Source organism: Phyllopteryx taeniolatus, chromosome 17 (genome assembly GCF_024500385.1).
Source record: "Phyllopteryx taeniolatus isolate TA_2022b chromosome 17, UOR_Ptae_1.2, whole genome shotgun sequence".
Classification (NCBI taxonomy): Eukaryota; Metazoa; Chordata; class Actinopteri; order Syngnathiformes; family Syngnathidae; genus Phyllopteryx; species Phyllopteryx taeniolatus.
Window position 1 is genome coordinate 21,759,820 of NC_084518.1, and position 17,725 is coordinate 21,777,544.

The 17,725-nt window shown below is 41.9% G+C and overlaps 1 protein-coding gene across 1 annotated transcript in view; it reads left to right on the forward strand.

Moving 5' to 3' along the window:
* Window positions 1-6,718: 6,718 nt before the first annotated feature.
* The window catches only part of nlgn2b (neuroligin 2b), a 53,381-nt gene continuing 42,374 nt past the window's right edge, over window positions 6,719-17,725 (forward strand). Inside the window, exon 1 of the mRNA XM_061751394.1 lies at window positions 6,719-6,909. The gene's annotated coding sequence lies outside the window, so the exon portion shown is untranslated. The remainder of the gene's footprint in view (window positions 6,910-17,725) is intronic.

Sequence of the window (17,725 nt, forward strand, 5' to 3'; positions counted from 1 at the left end):
GGAAACTTCCCGACACATGTGCTCACGCACACTTTCACTATTGCACTTTTCTTTTCCCTCCACTCCACAAATGAGCCGGAGCCGGCGGGTGTGAGCATTGTGAGCCGGCGCTAAGTAACTCCAAAAAGAGGAGAGCAGTTTAGTGCACGCCAAGAATGAGAAGCTGAACGACACCGATCGAGCTTGGCACATCGACACCGTTTCACTGCAGACGTTCAAAAGCCTTTAACGTGATTTCCCTCATCCTATTAAGCACGTAGCTATGGGTCGTGAGACTGTTAAGTGTTGGAGGGAGGGGGACTGAGTGTGAAAGATAGAATGGGAAAATGAGAGGGAGAGATTAGGAGGATGTTGAATGTGGGGAACAAATCCTCATTCCGTTCTCATTTCTATCTGTCGGGCCTCTCGCGACTTCTGTCCGTCATCTCTTGCAGAGTGGACCGGACGACCTTTGATTGTTTGGCCAGATCAAAAATCCTAACAGAGACGGACAGACGGACACGCACGCACGCACGCATATTAGAGCAAAGCCTTGTCCCTCGCAGGAAATGAGGGGGAAGCTCTGTACCCACCGGAAGCGACCGCATGGGCGAGGGGGAAGTGCTGACTATTAACCGTTGAATGTCAATCCACATGTGAATTGAACTGAGCAAATAGCCTTCCGTTTGGTCATCATGTCTTGAAGCTTAACTGTTTCAGTGAGAAGCTGATTATTTCCTGAACAGCCGTCGGTTAAGACACACGATGTGGAAAATTGTCCTTTTGCAGACATGGCCTTTCTATGGCCTAAACAGTTTGAAATGAAACTGTGATGTGATTTAAACATGCACCTTCGACTTGTAATGAAGAAGTTTCCCAAAATGTGGCATTTACTATTCGCAATTACTGTACAAGCGTTAAAACTGCAGGTTTGCAGGTTCTCAAAGGTACACAGAGTAGAATATTGAAAGGTCCTTCTTGATACTAGGATGGGAATACTTACTTTCTTGAAAATATAGGTCGTAAACGTGGCTGGCGTAGCATAAATCCAAGCTAATGTCACTAAGAACTGAGAATAATCCACTGAGTAAAGGAAGAGTCGATCGATTGATCGCTTGTATTGGCCCTGGTGATCGGTGAGCGCGTCGTTCTTTTATCGCATCTTTTATAGGCTCGCATGGCCGAGTGCGGTTGTCTGGCAATCACAGCCGCTATCTCTCCCTCTTGTTGTTTCCCTAGCAACTCAACTCAACTCAACACAGTGTCGCTACCCTTGAGAAAGATCCTGACTCCCCACTGCTCCCGGTGCATGTGTCATCACTGCGAATCTCTCCGTATTGGGTCTGCACCGTATTATTCTCTTCTTTTTGGCCATCCAAGATGATGTGAAATTTCCTCTGAGTTTCGGCTGTGGAGATCATTTCTCAATTACTTGAGCCATCTTCTGCGTTAAGGTTGTCTGCTAACGTCTCCGCCGCAGTGCCTCTAATTTATTGAACGCTCACTCTTGCAAATCAGTTCTTTTACTTGATCGACTCTTGAAAGCCGGCGGTTGCTTCTCTGTTGTTCACAACCAGCAAAATATAGTCTCTCTCGAGATTGAAGGAGAATTATTAGCACAATAATATCTATTTTCACTTTTCGCGGGTATTTATTAAATGATGATACAGTAAGTAGAGCAATAGAAGTCTGGTAAAAAAAAAAAAAACACCAAAAAAAACGATGATAGGCCCAATAGAATACAACTTTTTAATGTTGTCTAGTTTGCAGACAGTTAAAAATCTCAATCAGTGTGTGAGATTCATTTCTAAAGAAGAATATAAAATACACGAGTTTGCTTGCTGGTCTGTTAAAATGATGCGTTAATGATGCTACCTTTGGTTCTGCAGCATTTATTTATTCATTTATCGTTCTATTTTATCTTTTTTAGGATAGCCTGAATTTGATTACGTCTTTGTTTTATCTGATAATTAATGCAAAGTAAAGACTGAGAATTCAAAGCGGTTTTCGATTTGATGTTGTTGTTTTTTTTTGCACAGTTTTGCACAATTGGTGCTTAATAGCTTCACGATGCAGTAGCAATTGTGTGCAGCAGAGTGCGCTGTTTCCCTGCAACTGGGTGCGGGAAGTGCATTGTGACCTGACGATTGCCTTTCTGAACAGCATCTTGAGGCTCATCTTAAATCTCTTGCGTGTTGCAATCATTCGCTTCTTCTCAATTCTGTTATTGTCTGATTCAAACTCATTTGCCGGATTCACGAAACATTCGTGACATGCATCTTCTATGCGGTGTAGTTGTATCTGCTTCGTAGTGACTGAGGGCCTTGTCACAAGGGCCTGGTGCCCATGGTTACCACATCAATCTCTCATCACATCTATGCTGGAGATGGGGTTGCGCTTGCAGATGAGACAGTCTCGAGGCTCGTTTGTGGAATTTTCTCGATTTTGAAACAGGCTGTTGGAAGATGCACCATTTTAGACAAACGTTCTGGGACACCAGGCCATTACTAAGCAACTAATGAAGGAATTTTGAGCCGCTCCACCCTCGGCTCCTATAAAAACGTTCAACTCTTCTGGCAATACTTTCGACATCATTTTAGAGACTGTGTGTTGTTGTGTTGGAAAATGTGTAGAGGGCTTCAACGAGTGACTTTTGAAAAACGTGTATCTCTCCGCTGTTTGGAAGAATCATCGGTGCCTATTTAATCCCCTTAAGTGAGGTCATGCATAACTATAACAATAAGTGTAAGAAGAATGACAAATATGATTGACTGAGCAGAAGCGCTTGGAATATTAATGAGATGAGGCTACGTAATGCACGCGGTGTGAGGGGGGTTTCATCGTTTTAGCAGGGATTCTGCAAGAATGAAACTATTTTGGAAAAACATCATCAACAACAACAATAAGAAAATCAGACCGACTGTGCTCATTTTTAGGAAAGAATAGCTTTGGAAGAAAAATGAGCCTGCACTAACAAAACTAACATAACCATTCCAAAAAATATCTTATGACGTCAATGTCATGTGTCGGCATTTCCAGGGTCAATGGAGAAAGCGACCGCCCTGTAAACACCATGAAAATGCAAATGTTCTCTTTCTTTTTTTGCTTTCATCCTCAATCTCCCTTTTTGAATTCCCTGAGAGTGATATTGTCTCTTCTCAATTGTTCATGAGACCATCCTATGATTCTTCAAGACTCCTTCCCCAGTCCCGTGGGTACCAGGTGCTCAGATAACAATGCGGTGAGCCTGCTCGGAATGCTGAGTGCACCCCACCCAAATTGACACTCTTGTCAATTAAATTCGCAAAGAAAACAGCTGGTTGACGGAGATAAGAAAACCTCCATAGGCTCTGGCGTTTCGTCCGTGAGGGTTACAAAATGCTGTGAGGACCGCGCGATCCTCGTGGACAACTGCCCATTTCCCAGAATCTTGTCCTTGCATTCTTAAGGACTCTGGAAAAGAACTCCATGGTACATTTTTCTGAAAATATTTTGACTCCAACTGTTGCCCAACATAAAGTATCGGCTATTGTTTATTGCTTTTTATTTATTTTTATTATTATTATTTATTTTTTTTTGCTCTAAGAGGCCCAGAATTTGCATGTTAAGTGATTTTATATTTGTTTCAGATGAGACCAAACCAGAAAAATGCAGCAATTCTACTTTGGTGATTATTTAAAAACAATTATTAATAATAATAATAATAATAATAATAATAATAGCAAATCAAATAAAAGCAAAATATTTGATTTAATGTAGTCATCGTCCTTGCACTGTCTTCATGGCTTTGTTGGAAATACATTTCATCTTTAGTGGGTCTTAATCAACATTTTATGATATAATTATCTTTCAAATGGCTCCAGCTTAATAGCTGTCATTTGTGACGATACACTTTGACACGGATTTGATGAGTATCATTTCCCATGATCCATCCATCCATCCATTTTCTGAGCCGCGTCTCCTCACGCGGGTCGCGGGAGCGCGCAGGAGCCTATCCCGGCTATCACCGGGCAGGAGGCGGGGTACGCCCTGAACCGGTTGCCAGCCAATCGCAGGGCACATACAAACGAACAATGTCAATGAACCTAGCACGCACGTTTTTTGGGATGTGGGAGGAAAGCGGAGTGCCCGGAGAAAAGCCACGCGGGCACGGGGAGAACATGCAAAGTCCACACCGGCGGGGCCGGTGCCGGGGATCGAACCCCGCTCCTCAGAACTGTGAGGCGGACGCTCACTGTGCCGCCCATTTTTGATGACCAATCCGATCCGATTCAAGGACTAGAAATTGATTGAGGGACTCTCAGAGCAAGCGAAGATTCTGTTGCGAATCTACGATAGATGAATTATTGATACGAATGACAAATGTATGTATTTCAATGTATTTAAGTTTATTAAAGAGCAAATTCGGAAGCTGCTGTAATATTGAACCAAATTGTCACATCCACCTTATATTCAAATTGAATAAGTATTGGTTTTATCCGCCATTCCTATGCTACTGCAATTATATTTAAAAAGCATTTCAGTGCGAGTACCTTTAAGGAAAACAAAGTTTTTGTGTGTTTTTTCAACGCACACTCTTGATTGTAACTGAAGTGTACAGTTGTACATTATTACTGGATGATATTTTCTGTACGCTCTCTAAACTATGATTGCAACAAGAGGCACTGTTGCGTTGGAGTGCAAAGAAAAAAAGGGAAGTATAATAATCGCCTTTTGGAACGTCAATGCCGCTTGAAAATCTCCAGTTCACAGTCGCTTCAGCTGTGACTCGCGTTTATTTATTATTAAACGTGCTAAAAAGGACATTTATACAGTGTGCTGTCTTTGTAAGTTTGCTCGCTTACAAAGAAATCCACTTTTGTTATGGTTGTTTATTGATTATGGAATGCGTGACAATCACATAGCACGAAATTGAGAAAATGTAAACGATGTATTTGATCCCCGAGCAAAACATCGCAGTCGGTGGGGACGCTTGATTCGGCAAGGACAGCGATGAGATGTTTTTGCGGTCGTTGGTCGCCAGCTTCACACGCTTTTGGCCCCACGCTCTCTGCGGAACTCTCAAAATCGCTGAACGTTTCCTGGCTGCCACTCGGAAACTGGTTTTCTAATGGCTTCCGGTCCAGAGACCGACTAGGCCACTCCGAGACTTGAATATGTTTCTTCTTGAGCCACTCCTTTGTTGCCCCGCCAGTACGATTCGGGTTATTCTCGTGAGGACAGAGCCACCCACGACCCATCTTTAGAGCGTTCACTGAGGAAAGGAGGTTTTAATCTGAAATCTGCCACTTTCATTTCGTCTGCATGTGACAGAGGTCTGCATTTCGTGGGTGGAGCAAGAATTCAAAAGCTGCAAAATTCCCTGACCGCCTCTTCTCTGCCAGAGATGCAGCAGGTCGTGACCGGATTGAAAGAGAAAGGTCGACGAATAACAAAGTAATAAACGAATAACAAAGTAATAAACTGTTGGTGTCAGAAAATGGATACATGGCAGATTGACCATGGCCACGCTCCTTAGTTACTGTCGCCGAATGCAATAAGCTTTCAAAATGAAAATGTGACGCTCTGCGCGCCTTTGTTGTCTTTGTGGTCAGGCCGAAGGAACTCAACTATATTGACGTGACTTGAGTGGTGCTTCGCTGCCATCTCGTTGCATTTTGGTGTCAAGGAACTATGTTGAAGTGATCGAGGAACTTCATTCAGACACAAATATTCCTTTGCCGCTATCTTGTGGCATCTTTGGGAAAGATATAACAAAGATGGATTTGCTCTTTCCCGCAGGCTCGGTCTCAATTGAAGTAAGGCAGGTCTGCAGTGACGTCATTGCAACAGCTTCATTTAAGTAAGTCAACAAGTCCCAAATTTTGGAAACCAAAAGGTGGCATTTTGAGCCACCTTCAATTGCATTGAAATAATCAAATCGCATTTTGTGCAGAACACCCCCCCCCCCCGCCCCCCCGTCCCCCCGTCCCCACACATTGCCTGAGATGATGACTTTGTTTGTTTTTTTGTTTTTTCTTCACGTGATGACGTCAGCACCATGTCACCGAGTTATGCGTCGGACCTCCTCGTCATGACAACGAGCTTGAGATATTGAAGCGGTGTCCCTGTGAGCGCGTGCGCGCGAGAGGCGCGTGCGCGTCGATTGCGAGCCTCTTCGTCGCATGCAGCAACTGACCGCTGCCTCCTCAGATGTGCATTCGAAAGCCACGAACAGCACAGCGTTGTCACACTGATCCAGTATTGTTGAGGATCCGGTACCTCGGAAGGGAGGAAGAGAGGGAGAGAGAGAGAGAGGGAGAGAGAGAGAGAGAGAGAGACCCACGCAAGCGCGTCAAAAGGAAAAAGAAAAAAGGAGCTTGGAGCTTTTTTTGCGGGGTGTCTATTTCACATATGTGAGTTATTATAATTATTATTTTTTGTCGGTCCGGTGCACGGAGCAGATGTTCTGGATCATGATTGGACCAGAGAGGACACACAGAACCCCGCGTTGACTGCAAACAACGCGCTGTTTCGACTCTTATTGCATTGCGCCTCCATTTGGGTTGTTTTGTTTTTGTTTTGTTTTTTTTCTTTTTCTTTTTTTTACGAATCATTCACTCGTCTGAATTTCAACATTCAAGTAATAATAATAATAATGCGCTAGCTTAAAGCAGATCAGCGTGTTGTGTGAGAGGAATGAGAGGAGGAGGGGGAAGAAGGGGCTGCTGTGCTTTTTCTGGGGGGGGTGGTGGGGGTGGGGGGGGGGGGAGGACGCCGGACGGAACCGGGGAAGGTGTGCTGGTGTGCGAATGCCTGTGACTCTCCTGAGAAATAATCACGTCCGCGCAAGAAATGGCCTAGTTCCCAACAGCAGAGGATACTAAAGGGACTTTTGCACGCTTGGGACCGCCGCCATCCTCGGAAAGGCGCCGCCGCTGTCTTCTGAAGGTAAGACGTATGTTGAGCACCGTCAAGCTCCCGGTGAGATATCTTGGATATGTTCATGCTCTGCTGGCGACTTTGCACATTGCGCACGTAGTCCATCTTGACGCACTGGCACCATTTGGCGGGGGGGGGGGGGGGGGGGGGGGGGGGGGGAATGGGAATTGTGACTTTGTTGTCACGTCGCGTGTCGTTTCCCGCGGGAGCCTCAGCTCTGCCTCGCCTGTTGATAAAGTGTCACATCTGAGCAGCAGCCCGCTATGCTTGCATGCATCCGCTACCCGGTCGCGGTCACGATAGACTGCGAAAAAAAAAGGCGATGCCTGCTCATTCCACCCCCCCCCCCCCCCCCCCCCCCCCCCCCCCCCCAAAAAAAATAAAATAAAATAAAATAAAATCAATAAATCAATCCAAATCTTTCCAACTCCATTGTGCGGCTATGCAACTATTATGCTCGTGATTTAATCATTGCGAAAGATCTCGATCATCTCAATCAGAAGCTGTCAAGATGATCTCACTTGTGATGGTGATGTCTTCTCCGGTGGAAAACATCCAACACAGTGGAAACACACATTGACATGCACAGACACACAAAGCCAGTGTCCTACAAGATCCAGACAGGGAATTAAATGCACACTCGCCGACGACCCAGGGGGGGGCCCCGTTAATATTCAGAGGTGGTCGGCCAGAGCTCGGTTGACGCTAGACAACAAGACCTCTGTTCTGACAGGTCACTGATGAAAATGGCGTATTTCCAATTTCAGATGTTTTCTCTCAATCAGAAAGATGGGCTACTTGTTTCAATGCAAGAGGTTGCTTTCTTCAACTCACCTTGCATCCATCAACTTCTTATTTGCTCCAGAGTCAGCACCTTCATAATTACAAATTACATATACAACCAAAAAACCCTTGAGGCAGTTTGACAACCAAACCAAAAGCCCCGGAACTATTAGCATCTCCGTGATTTCTTTACATCCAGGAAGCATCTTCTTTACCCTCAAGGTTCTCAAAGCAGTGCTGCTAATAATATAATGTGTCCTTTCGAAGAAATGAAAAAAAATTAAACAAACAGCGTGACAACATGAAGACAAGTCATGTGATCCGAAATTCCTTTGGATGATATGTGGCAAGTGTCTGGAAAATGACGTGTGCGCGATCTGCCCTCCCACATCACGAGTTGAGAGTTTCTTGTATTATTGATTGACTAACAGTGATTATTTACACAGACGAGAGCGCAACCTTGTCAGATGTCAAGGTTTGAATTCCATTCCCACGCTTCAAATGTTGTTTAAATGTACAAAACAAACCAGCGAACACGACACCGACTTGAAATTTTCATCAGCTCGCTTGCTTTGCGCTCCATACTTTTGCCTTGCACTGCTATTGATTGTAGAATGCCACGAATTTCCCAAAACAAGGCACAGATCCTAGATTTGGCCGTAGATGAAATGGGCCCGTTACGTATCTGCTCTCCGATGCTGCATGACTGCGCGGTTTAATGGGAATTTTCAATTTTAGGACCAACGAGCCTTGTTACGAGACAAAAATGTACCGGTATAAAAAAAAAATATACTGCCCTAGCTCCTTGCCCTGCTGGCTGTTATGCGCTGAATGTCCATAAAACACACACAAAAAAGGGTATCCATTGATCAGTTTGTTTGTTAAAATGGTTGCTATGTATGAGAGGAAGAAAATGAAACAAAGCTATTTGTTATGAAAAGGATATTCCCGAAAATGCTAAACGAGTGTACCTAAATGACGGCAAACCGTAAAGTCGTAAATGCCAATCGCAACTAACAGAGTAGGACCTCCAAATGTCCCCAACCAAAATTAGCTCGTATTTACTTTGTAGAAAAGTATATTTTTGGCAGGCTTTTTTTACCAACTAGCTTGATGCAGCATAATATCCAAACCTCGTTTTCCCAAACGAATCGTCAATCCTGCATAGTTTGTACTATTTTGATGCGTATGTATTTTTACTGCTTCTTCTTGGACACGACCATTGGTAGTTGATGTCAGTCGACCGCATCAAGTAACAATATCTCGCTTTGCCCCGAGCTCACTCCAAAGCATTTTTTACAAAGCACCCTGGGCGCCACCATTTTGGAGCGTGTTATTGTAGGATGTTTGTAACTTTTAGGGAATTTGCACGAGGGCAGCGATACCCCTGTTGCTAGAAAATCGTACAATTCAAACAAACGTCACTTTGCCTAGGAAGAGAAGATGATGTTTGTCACATAGTCCAAGAGGAGACATTTGCGTGGATAATTGCTTATTTCGAGTAAACATTGTTACACATTTCATGATGCCAATGTATCAGACTTACAATTCTGGACGACATTTTCTTCTTCTTCACAATTTTCTGTATTTGCTGTACCTTTTTGACACGAGTCATTTTGTCATAAACTACTGGTGGGACAGATCCAGGATTCAACAATCAGGATTCTATTCCATTTAGGTCAAAAAGAGTTGGGTTCTCGCAAATTCTTTCATGAGAAGAGAAGGATGCAGTTTTACCCGCTAATCTTGCCTTGTCCAGTGTTGTGATACAGCGACTGCGAGACTGGATGATAGCAATGCTGTTTTTGTCCGTGCTGGTGGGTGCACCCCCTCCTCCCATCATCCCTGAAGTAAATGTCACATCACTCTGAGTTGCGGGCCAGTCACTCAACGACACGTCTGCGGGATTGTGCGCACGTAGTGCCGGTCAAGAATTGAGAAAGTCTACGAGAGTCCTCGTCTGACCACTTGTTGGGCTGTCAAGAACATTTTTAAAAATATTACAGTTTGTTTGTGTGTACCTAATTATCAATGAATGCAAAATAAGTTCCTTCCACATGCTTGAATGTATTTGACTTGCGTCATCTCCCCGTCTCTGCCAGCTACTGTATGTTGCATGATCTTTTTAAAAGCAAACTATATATGCTGAATTCATGGTGCAGACTCTGCGATGGGGATTTGGAAATGTACATTTCTGTGTGAAGATGCACAGGTTAGAATGGCCCAGCTCTCAGTCAAGCCACGACCAAGGAGAAGAAAAGTAGGAGCGCTTGACCTGACCCGTTATGTGCGAGCAAAGTGAAGCCGGAGAAGCATCAGTGCAAACGCCATGGTAACCGCGTTGCGTAACCTGTTTTCAACAACATCACAGAACAAACATCCATGAGGTAAAACCAGAACCAATGATGCCTGGAAAGAAAATCGCACCAAACACCTGCAAAATAATGAAAGCTTTTTGGGGGCAGTTATCACAATCTCGATAAGGCATTCAGATGGAACAGTCAGTGCTGTTTGTTTTGATAGGAAACCGATAGTGGGAACCCACCACTTATCGACATACCAGGAAACAATCGTCTTGATATTCTTTTTTCTTTGTTCCATTTAAAAAAAAAAAAAAAAAAAAAAAAAATCAGGCAAATTAGACATAAAAGAAAAGTTTGTGATTTGTTATAAAGCTTTACAATGAAAACGTTTTTTTAAGTGTCTTTCTCACGATGGATCAAGAGAACTGGTGAAATGATTTTACTCGGTCAGGTCACAGGCAAAGTTCAAAGGGCACCAACAACAAGTGCATAATTACGTCATGGCCACGAGGCTCGATGAAAAACAAATGATTCAGACCGACACGAATGTGCTCGCACTACTCTGCATTAAATATAAATGGAGTACATTTGATCTCTTCCGTGAGGTCTGGACACAGGCAGCAATGTATGTTCTACGTGATACTACGGGGTAAAATAACTATCCATTTTTTATTCTCATTTCAAAAATGATGTGAATTTTAGAAGAAAAGATCATAAGGAATGGGCATTCTTTTTTGTTTACGGCACATTTTCAAACAAAGAGCTGAAACTCAATTTTGCCTCAATTGCTTCAAGACATGATTAGTCACGATCAATTCCACAGAGAATTCTTCTTAAAAAAGGAATCAATCAATTATTATGCCCAAGCCCAATACGCATACAGGACAATTTGTTTTAAGCTTGTAATTGTTCTAATTATCACGCAGGGGGGGGGTTGACTCGTTACAAATGAACTGGTTTCTGTTAGACATGTGACCATAATCTGCTTTTGACAGAATTGATTGTGGTATGTATTGTACTAGTTGGCATTCAACCCTCCCTTCATTTTGTGTCCTATGTTGACTCTGTAGTAAATAGGACAAATGAATGCTCTTTCCCCAGTTGTGCACATTTGGTAGATGAGTCAATGACAAATGTAAAGCTAGATCACATTGATGCCGAGCCACCTGAAAAGTGCTTTAACCACACAATAATTGAAGTGAAACACAGAGTCCCATATCTTGTTAAAAAGAAAGAAATATTCCTCCCACATACAACCGGGCACTTTTACAATATTACCTCTGATCTGCTAAGCAAAATCAATTTCTTCTAATTGGGGGTGAAATGTGTTATAGATGATTATATTAGAGAGGCAGCTTGGGATTTGCTGAGTGTAATTCAGGGGGCTTGAATGATTGGTACGTCCGCTACAGTATAGAAGACAAGACGCAATCGGGCACATTACGGCAAAGGCAACTCAGCAAACACAATTAGTGTAATTGTTAAGACTGACGATATTGAAAGAGCTTCCAAACAAACCCATGAAAACAATAGTACAAGAAATACAAGCACCAACCAGATACAAGCAGTTGTTTTTTTTTATGTTAAATAAATGTCAACAAAAAGTGGACGTCACCATTTTCAAATCTGTTTGAGTTGAACGGTAGTCACATTTGAGTTTGCTAGTCAGCTTCACTGTCTCTTGGAGATTAACCCTGTCACCAGATGTGCCACTTGACCGACTCCTCCTCATAGTAGTGTGTGTGTGTGTGTGTGTGTGTGTGTGTGTGTTATTTCTTCTCGTCTTCCATACAGTTCCTCCGGTAACTAGTAAGCAAAGCTCTTGCACAAAGTTGTATTTCAGCTCAACGCCTACAACAAATGAGATGGCCTGATGCTCTAGATTTTATGGGGCAGGGAAATTTTGCGCATGTATATACAAGCCATAACAGAAGCAGTAATATCAATTGGCAGATCATGCAGACCCCTTGAATGACACAGCTTCAGAGTGACTTGATATCATTAAGAAACCCAGCGCTAGCTCTCAACAACCTTGATACTTACAGTCATGGCTAAAAATACTGCCAATGTTTTTAGCCATGGCTGTATTGTCTATTAGTTATAGCCTATATTTGTCTAAAAAAAATAATAATAATAATAATAAATCCTTCTCTCATTATTCTGGCATTTAGCAAATAGAAATCATTTTGGTAATCCTAATTGACCTAAAACAGGAAACGTTTAGTCTCATAACAGTCAGGGGGGGAAAAAAGTGTGTCTTTTTATACATTCATGCATGACTGTACACGTATAGTGCTTTAAACCAGAATCTATTTCAAAACCTTAAGAGATTTCCCATTTTGGGGTCCGTTACCTTTACCTTTACCGCTTTTGAAAACTGTTGTTTGCTCACTCATTTCCACAACAACAACGGTGATTTGGAGATGGCAAACACGAAACTGTTGTTGTCGAAAGCAGGTCTCCGAGTGAAACCTTTACTGTCTAACCACAGTGAAAAGAGACGTGTGCATTAATGAGTCGTTCATGATTGGTGGAACACAATGCTATTGTTTTGTGTGTGCCGCTAAGCCACAAAATCCATCTATTTATTTTTATTTTTCTGTTGCTGTTTGTCAGAACAACAGTTCTACAGGATATGTTTGAGCTCCAGTCTGATTTTCTAAAAAATATTTTTTGGATTGTCTGACTCAAAGATACTTGGCTTCTCTTTCCAACAATATCAGTGTGCTGCGTGTATTTGAAGCAGTGCAAGCAGTCGCACCAAATGTCATGTTAAAATATCATGCCATCTTATTCAACTCCCCTCAAGAGTGGTAGGAGGAAAAAAAAAAACCTGCCACATTTGGTATCCAAATCATCTAAGCAGAATACATCACACGCAAGTTTTGGTGCTCTACTTCTACTTCTACTCATCATCAAGGCAGCAAGCTCATCCCATCTTTCAAGGTATGCTCTCGGTTCAACATGACAGGCCTCTTAAGGCAACATTGAAATTTCAGAAGCTGCTTGTTTTGTGGTTGCTGGAATAGTTTTGCACATGAAGATGCCTCTTCTGAAATGGAATGTCGGTCAAAAGTGCTTGGGTATGACGCAGTTAAGCAGGAGTCATCTTTAATACATGCTGTTCCAAATGATTAGGCATATGCTGTTTTTATTCCATTTCGGAGTTAGGGTGTTTTACTGAGAATACAACATAGTGACCATTCGTAATTATATTAGCACCTGTAATATTTGGAATGTTTATTTTTGCCCCAAATGTACTTTTTGTGTGTGCAAAATGACTGAAAATACAGTGTTCCAAATCGTTCTGAACGACTGTTTAAAAAAACAATGACATGGAGATGATATTTTAAAAAACAAAAATCAACAGACGTTGGTGATCAAGTGACATTAACATAGGGACCTTTCTATGATATCACTTTAGCAACTTCCATGATCCATTAAAAGTGCTTTCCGACACTGAGGTGCTGATTGGAGGTGACCTGCTGTGCACCCTCATAGATTTTCCTTTGAAAAATGCTCTCCAGGTTCTCAAAAGGGTTGAGGTCAAGAGATGACGGTGGCCACACCATGGGGTTTTTCTCCTTCATACCCACAGCATGCACAGATTTCACATTTCTTCCTGTTAGACATTTTGGAAGCCGAGAGCCGTAATTCAATTTCTTGCTTTGGAAGGGGAACCACCTCGAAATATTTTCCCAAAAGTGGGTGTCCAGGATCAAAGGCAAAGTACAAGAGCCTGCTTTGAGTGACCTCCGTGACAAGCAAAGGAGGTGCCAACCATCTTCGGCCATTAATCCCGGGGAATAGTGCTGGGGTCTGCCATGACCCTCAACCCGTACACATTTTGGAAACTTTTTGAAAATGTTGAGTGGTGGTTCACCTTCCAAAGCACGGAATGTAATCACAGCTCTCTCTGCTTCTGACGGGCAACCAACAAAGACGTTATTTCCAAAATGGCTGACAGGAAGAGAACATGCCTAAAAGTAACTTAAAAAAAAAACAAAAACCTTCAATCGAGTATTTATAAGTAAATACAAACTCAAAATTTCGGGGGAAAAAAAATCAATTCATCAAGTTGGGCTCGTTACTTTTTGAGCGCATGGTAGGAAGCGTATTTTGTCAGGCACCCAAAATGACTTTTTCATCAGCTGCAGGGGCCTTATTTTCCCTCCTTATGCATAAAATATGTGACTTGCTAATTAATGGGAAGGCTCACCTGGCAAACTCATTATTAAACTTGTTTGATTGATCTAAAGAGACCGGAGAAACAACATAATGAAAAACATAATGTCATGTGTTTATTTCACTGAAATTCTTTACACATAATAATTGAATAACAGTGTAGATGAAAAACGAGTCAACTTTGGACCCTAAGTATTAAACAAAGTGCATTGACCGCACACGCGATGCAGATAAAATACCTCCCTTATTCAAAGATGCAAGTGTAATTATGATTTGTTTGGTTTATTTTGTTATTACGATGCGAAATCAATAAATCATCATCTTGATGTTGTTGAGCATTGTTAAATAAATAACAGGGCTCGAACACATTCATTGAATTTGTCATTACGGTCAGGGACAGCAAGATTTTATGAAGGTTGAGAAGGCACTGCGGACCGGGTTATGTCACTTGTTATGCTGCTCTCATTGTCACACCACAGTCAGAACTATGAGGGGGGGGGGAAATAATGGCATCCGACAAACAGTTAATAAGTGCTCAATGCACGCCATAGCTGCAGACTTGGTGAACACGAGACAAAGACATTGTGTGTGGGGCTTTCTTCCCAATTATTATTCTTTTTCTTTTCAGTCATCTGAGCTCAATGACATTGATCAAGCTGGAGAACGTCTTTCAAATTGAAATCTTGAAAAGTGAGGCCGATCCCAATGAGATAAAGTTGTGTTGAATTACATTCCGAGAATGAAACGACTGATGCGCCGAGGTGATTTGTTTCGGCAATGACATCATAAAAAGTGCTGACCATTCATGCTGTGAAAAATATGTTTGAGTTTCATCAAAAATATCCATAAAAGTTTTGAGAGCATGCATATCTAAAGATAATAAAAAGGAAAAGGTCATGTCCTTATTGTTTAATGTTATAGTTGATCCTAATTCAGAGAATTAAAGAGCACTAAAGAGCATAATGCAATCACAGAAATGTGTATTTCTAGTCAAGATATGTGTGCATTGCAAGAGAAGAAAAATATGAACATATTTCTTACACTTCACTGAATTAGTTTGCTTGGAGCGTACTTAATAAAGTGCAGCGTAATTCATGGAGTGCATCTGCAAGGGGTACAGTAACATCATGTGAGTATCATTTGTTCTCGCCATCGTCAATTGGCAATCTGAAATCAAAAAATGAAAAAGGAAAAGGTACTGCTTATATTTGGATTAGTTTTGGGATCAAGCAGACCCGTCTCGAAGACTCGTAGGATTCCGGAAGAATCCTTCTAGGGGTGCACGAAAGCGGAACAGAGAAGGCGTTCATTTGCTGGATCACAGTGGTGGTCCGCTCTGATTGTGACAGCGGACAGGCTAACCAATCGTTACCAAACCTCTGGTTCACTCAATCAATTCAATATCGAAATCAAACTCAGTCCTTGGTCCTGCGAGCCATTTTTCAATTTGGTATTTTTGTTGTTGTGTTAGATTATGAAAGAAAGAACAACATAATCATCGCCTTTTTCATTTTTGCCATTTTGGATTGCCAATGGAAATTGGAACGAATGAAGGATCCACACATTTCACCTGTCGGCCAAAAATCACACAAAGCTTTTCACTCCCCCTCACAATTTGTTCAACTCAGTGGTTATGCATCTAAATTCTGTCATGCATGATATCTTTTATAAATGGACTATTCATTATTAAAAGTTCCAAAACGGGACAAACCAGTGCATGAATTTGAAGTCCTGTCTGGTTTGGTGTATGTTCTTTATTGCCAATAACTTCCATTTTAACGTCATTAAAATGTACCGTATAAACTCTACTGGCGTTCATTTGAAAAATGATTCGAATCATCTGTCCGACTGAAACGCATTTGGTCAAGCAACATGTTTGCACTGGCTTTTCTTGCTCTATGGTGCAGATAAACAATAGAACTTGTCAAGCGACATTCAATATTCAACAAGGGAAAATGCAAATTCTCTCTAAAAATTGTGCAATCAACAATTCCTATTTAGCTTACGGTATTTGTGTTGTTTATTTACCTTTGTCAAGCTTATCTGAGGCCGTGGGAGGTGTTGGCCAATATCACGAGAGGGCGTCTGAATGGCTCGTGTCGAACGGCCACACAAGGGAATTGCTTTCCATATTTACACAATACTGCACCACAGTTACACAGAAAAATACCCGTATGATGCATTTTTCTTTATCTGCCTCCTTATTAGTATCATACAAAAAGACTTGGCAGCCATATTTTGAGGTGTTTCTTAACATATAAACAAATAAATAATGAGTCACCATGAGTCACTTAGGCACCTTGATGTGTGACGAAGGAGCTGAAAATATACAATAAGAAAACATACAAAGGAGGAACATTTTTAGATCTCAAAAAAAACAAAACCTGACTGACAGGTTCAGGTTATTAAAGGCTGCAGTGGTTTGTTTTTTGTTCAAATGGATTTGTGATGGAAAAAGAACAACTCTTGTCGACTTAATTGCTACTTGGATCTGTTTGTTTGAATCAAGTTTGATATCTTAAAGAAAATGTATTCCCAAATGCCAGCAGAGCCATGCTGGATATTACTCCATGTGTCATTTGCTCTTATAAAAAGTCTGCACACCCCTGTTCTAATGCCTGGTTGTTGTTGTTTTTTTTTGTCATCTTAAAAATAAGACCAAGATAAGTCATTTGAAAACTTTTTGTGGCCTAAAATCTGTCAAACTGAATTGGGGAAAACAAAGTTGTGGTTGCGCAACTGCGCACACCCCTTTTATAACTGGGACGTGGCTGCGTTCAGAATTGACCAATCACATTCAATGCGGCGGTTCTCCAAGTGTGGTAGGAGTACCACTAGTGGTGCACAGGTCCCCTCTCGTGATATGCGAAAGAATCACTGAGTTAAATGTTCAAAGACTGCGCAATGTTACATTGGCCTCAACTTGGTGAGTAGACGTTTTGCGTCCGCTGTATTTACAAAAGACAATTGGTATGGTGGAGGGCAGCAGGGCTGTAACTTGACGTTCAGCAAACCACTTAACCATGCGTGCCGACCTCATTCCTGCACACACGTCCATTTAGCCTGTTTTTTCCTCTCGCTTTCCCGCTGACATCTGCTCCTACTCCTCTTTTTTTGTAGCGAGCCTCGCCTCTCTCCTCATTTGACCTCACACTCGCGCTGCATTTCTTTGCCTCTGACCTCACCACTGTAAGTCTCTTTCCTCCTTGTTAGGACAGACGCTCCGTTTAGATGTCAGCGTGCTGAGTTTAGAGCAGCACTGTAACTAAAATATTCTCAAAATCAATATCTCTCTGAACGTGTTTATTAAAAAAAAAAAAGAGCATTATTAACTTTGCAAAGATAGAATCTTTGATAAGCATCATTGGATTGTTATATGTCTGCGGTTCCATTGAAATGCACGGTTCTCTTACTGCATATACATTCACTCCACTACAGTTATGATTTTGTGCTTTTCTTTTCAGAGGGGGGGAGGGCATTGTACATTGGCATATTTATATCAAATGTTGGTGTGTCAGTGCATGTACGGTTGGAAAAGTAAATATTTGGTTTCC